We start from the raw sequence: 3,995 nt of genomic DNA, 5'->3' as shown, positions 1-3,995 counted from the left end.
CAGCAATTCCATTACTAGGTATACACCCAGGAAATTTAAAACCATATGTCACATAAAGAAATGCTCATGAATGTTCACAGAAGCATTACTCATATTAGCCAAAAGCAAAAAATGATTTAAACGTCCATCCGTTGACCCATGGGTAAACGAAATGTGGTATGGCCGCACAATGGGCTTTTATTCTGCAATAAAAAGAAGAAAAAAGTGAAACATCAAATCAGTGTGAATGAACCTTGAAAGCAGTACGGTAAGTGAAAGACGTCAGTTGCAAAAGACCACATGTCATGCTTTTCTATTTGTATGTAATGTCTAAAACCCACAAAGGACAATTCTGTAGAGACAAAGTAGAATATATGGTTCTGTAGGGTTGGGGTAGGGTGCAGGGTTTTTTATTGGGTGGTAATGGAAATCTTTAAAACGAGATTGTGGTGATGGTTGCACAACTCTGTGAATATCCTAAAAACCGCTAGATTGTACACTTTAAAAGGGAAAATTGGTCTACGGCCATGCCACCCTGAACGTGCCCGATCTCGTCTGATCTCGGAAGCTAAGCAGGGTCAGGCCTGGTTAGTAGTTGGATGGGAGACCACCTAGAAATAATAGGTGCTGTAGGCGTTAAAAAACAAAAAAATTATTAAAAAAAATAAAAAATACATATCTGTAAAATATTACATTTTTAATATCTATAAAGTATTACATTTTTTAATATCTGTAAAGCATTACATTTTTTAAAAAGCAAGTTTTCAGCGTAATTTAGAAATTACTATCACTTGATTAATTTGCAGATGTTTCTGTTCCCACCACATGGTGTCGATGATCTCCCTTGAAGTCTTCGTCATGCTGTTGGGAAGTGGGGTTGCTATTAGAAAAGCTCCTTTCATTTTAGAAATCTCAGTGTAGCACATTTGTATGTAAAGAATGAAGGATTGTTGCATTTGAAAAACCACCAATATATGTCATGAACCCTTTTCATTATTTCAATAAATACATTTGGATCTTGTATTCATGCTCTGTTTCACAAGTTAGAAAAAAAAATACAGTCTTGGCTCTGGCCTGGATTAATGAGTTTCAAAAATATGTAAATGACACATTGAATTCCAGACTCAGTTATACCAGTTCCAACTAAAGAGAGGCACATTAAAATATTCAATCCATTATAATCATGCTCTTTTGCCGATGTGTTTACATATTGGGATTTAGTGATAAAGAAAAATAGTGTGCTTAATAGATACAAAGTATCATTTATTCAAATATTTAAGAGTTTTAATGAAATCTGCATAAGATTGGTGTTACATACAAAAAATAAGTAAAGCAAGGACTGTCTAGGGGCTATTGGATGATCGGGGACATAAAAGGACACACACACAGTACCATGCAAACTTATAGGCAAAAATATACCCGTTAATGCACACACTAATACATACGTGAGGCTATGAGCATCAAACACATGTGCCCACAGTACGCAGTCGGTGCAAAAACAGCACAAAGGGAGAGAGACTGAGATTCTCTGAAGGATGGGGTCAGGGGCGGGGAGCGGAAGATGCGCATCAGGAAGATGTGCTGGGAAGCTAGGAAGAGCAGAGTTGGAGTTTGGAAAAAAAGATGTTGAGAAATCCGAGATATTTGCATAGAACCAAACCAGCAAGCACCGTGTGTATAGGTCGGGGCGGGCAGGGGTTCTTTGTGGGGGAAAGCGCTGCAGTTTTAGTGGCTGGGGACCGGAAGCAATGCTCTTGGGCAGCCGTTTACACGATGGGGTTGGAACTCGGTGAGAGCAGTTCTCCGGGAGTGAAAAATGGCGAGATTATGGCCATGTTGAATCCAGGTGCGAGTTCTTCTAAGACAGCCCTGATCGCTTGAAGTGCAGGCCGAGTAGAGAGGCTAAAAAAATAACAAGAGGAAATGATAAGCCTGAAACGTGCTCAGTTTGTGCCGAGAGACGGAGGGCTCTGTCTTCCCGACGCCAGGCATCAGTATTGTTATTTCTGAGACCTGTCATTTCTCCTAGCTGTTGAACTGTATGTGGTAATGATTTTTAATCAGTTTTGGTGGATGAAAAGTTCAAGTCCTAACAGACCAGGCGTATTTTCATAGCTAACAAGCAGCAGAGCAAGGACTCAAACTCAGGGTGATCTGACCTCAAAATCCATTCTATTCAGAAATCCCTATGGTTTCTCGTCTTACAAATAGGTCGATAAACTCTGAGAGTCATTTTAACTAATTTTATAATGAATTAAATTAATCTTGATTTCAGTTTGATTCCAATCCCTTGTTGCCTCTTGACACTCTTAGCATAGACTTTTTACCCATGATGCTGTATTATTCCTATTATTTTTTATTTATACACCTTCATCCTTAAACATGTTTAACTTTCCCTGGTGAGATTTTGAAGTTGTTATACATATAAGCCCAGTGAAAGATCAGTAATTTGGAACTCAAAATATACGATCTCTTAATAATCCACGTGTGTCTGTACATATGAACAATTTGATTTAGCTAATTAAAGCCCTTCCCTACAGCATTACTGAGAAGGTGTTGATATGGCAAAAAAAAAAAAAAAAAAAAAGAGATTAGGCATTGACAGGCATCCCGCGCATGATGACAGCTAGGTCCTGGACAGCGGTTCGAATCTGCAGTATTTCCACACAGCAGGGCTTATTCGAGCAGGTTTTGTGATCACCGTTTTACCGGTGAGAAAGCAAACTCAGGTCATGTAGCTCCCAGTGTCGCACGACTGAGTATTCAGTGCCAACTCCTGACTGCGGTCTGCCTGCGTTTCGGTATATTCAGTTGTTCACTTCAGTTTATGAAGCCAGTCTTGAACGTTAGCACAGTGAAACAGTGAAAACTGAGAGATGCCAAGCGTTCAGAGACCCAGAAAGCTCTCTTCCCTGGGTGATTTCGATATTCTGGTGATTAACAATCATCTTGTGGAATTGCTAAGGTATAGAATCTAAGCGAGCATGGAAAGGCAGGGCACTTACGTGGGACCCAATTTCGCCAAACATTTGTAAACAAATAACACTCAGAGCGTTTACACTGTGTGTGAAATTGATGAATTGTCAACATTGGAGACTGTCATCTAAGCTTTTGTTTTTGTTAATCTCAGAAAACGTATTACATTTATACTTGATGCTACAGGACAAAAAGTGGAAAAACACCGGAGATTCGGCATGCAATTTTGAGTTTCTAAGACATCCTTAAAATGTAAATCTAATGTATCAGTGTCAACATACTTTAGTCAGATACTGATTACAGGCCAACGATGTTTCAGTCACTGTGTTAGTCAATGTGTGAGTAAAGCCTAAGATTTTCAGAAATGGCGACAGATCCATGCTTATTTAATCTCTGTGGCAGAGGCTTGTCCGCCAGTCCATTTCCTCTCCGCCCAGGGCACACAGCAGGGCTGTATTTCCCAGCCTTGCTAATAACGGGTGGCTGTGTGACTAGACTCTGGCCGTGGACGTGATTCGCAGTGCTGTGCGCCTGCCACGAGCCATTCTTCTTGCTCTTCGTCTTCCAGAGATGACCTTGGATGCCAGGTATTAAAGATGGCAGAGTCACAGGAAGACCCTTGAGTTCCTAAAACTGCCACCTAGCCATCAGGAGACCCATTGCTGGCTTTACACGAGCAAGAAATAAACTATGTTCTGCTACCGAGATTCAGGGCTGACATTTCGTTAACTGGTAAAATCTCCTTTATAACAGAAGTTACATACAGGAGTCGATAGAATTTTCTCTGTCCCTTTAGGCCAGAGGAGTGTGGTAAAGTAGCCCCCAAAGAGGTTAAACATGTGACCTAATTCTTTTCTTGATTAAAGTATGTGTTAAGCAAACACTGTGCAGTGGGCTTTGTGCTGAGAGCGCAGATGAGCTAGAGAGCCAGGCGCGCGAGAGCCGCCGCTGCCTCGCGCAGCGTGCACGTCGCTGTGGGGGACGGAGACTTCAGACCGAAGAAACGAACACCATAATCGTTGCGCGTTGCAGTCTCTTGA

At 41.1% G+C, this 3,995-nt stretch overlaps 1 pseudogene; it reads left to right on the top strand.

Moving 5' to 3' along the window:
- The first annotated feature begins 496 nt into the window (after positions 1-496).
- Positions 497-615, top strand: LOC120582462 (uncharacterized; annotated as a pseudogene).
- The last annotated feature ends 3,380 nt before the right edge of the window (positions 616-3,995 follow it).

The sequence above is a fragment of the Pteropus medius genome, unplaced genomic scaffold (genome assembly GCF_902729225.1).
Source record: "Pteropus medius unplaced genomic scaffold, Ma_sr-lr_union100, whole genome shotgun sequence".
NCBI lineage: Eukaryota > Metazoa > Chordata > Mammalia > Chiroptera > Pteropodidae > Pteropus > Pteropus medius.
Note: the sequence above shows the minus strand (reverse complement) of the source record. Positions and strands in the feature narration are given on the sequence as shown.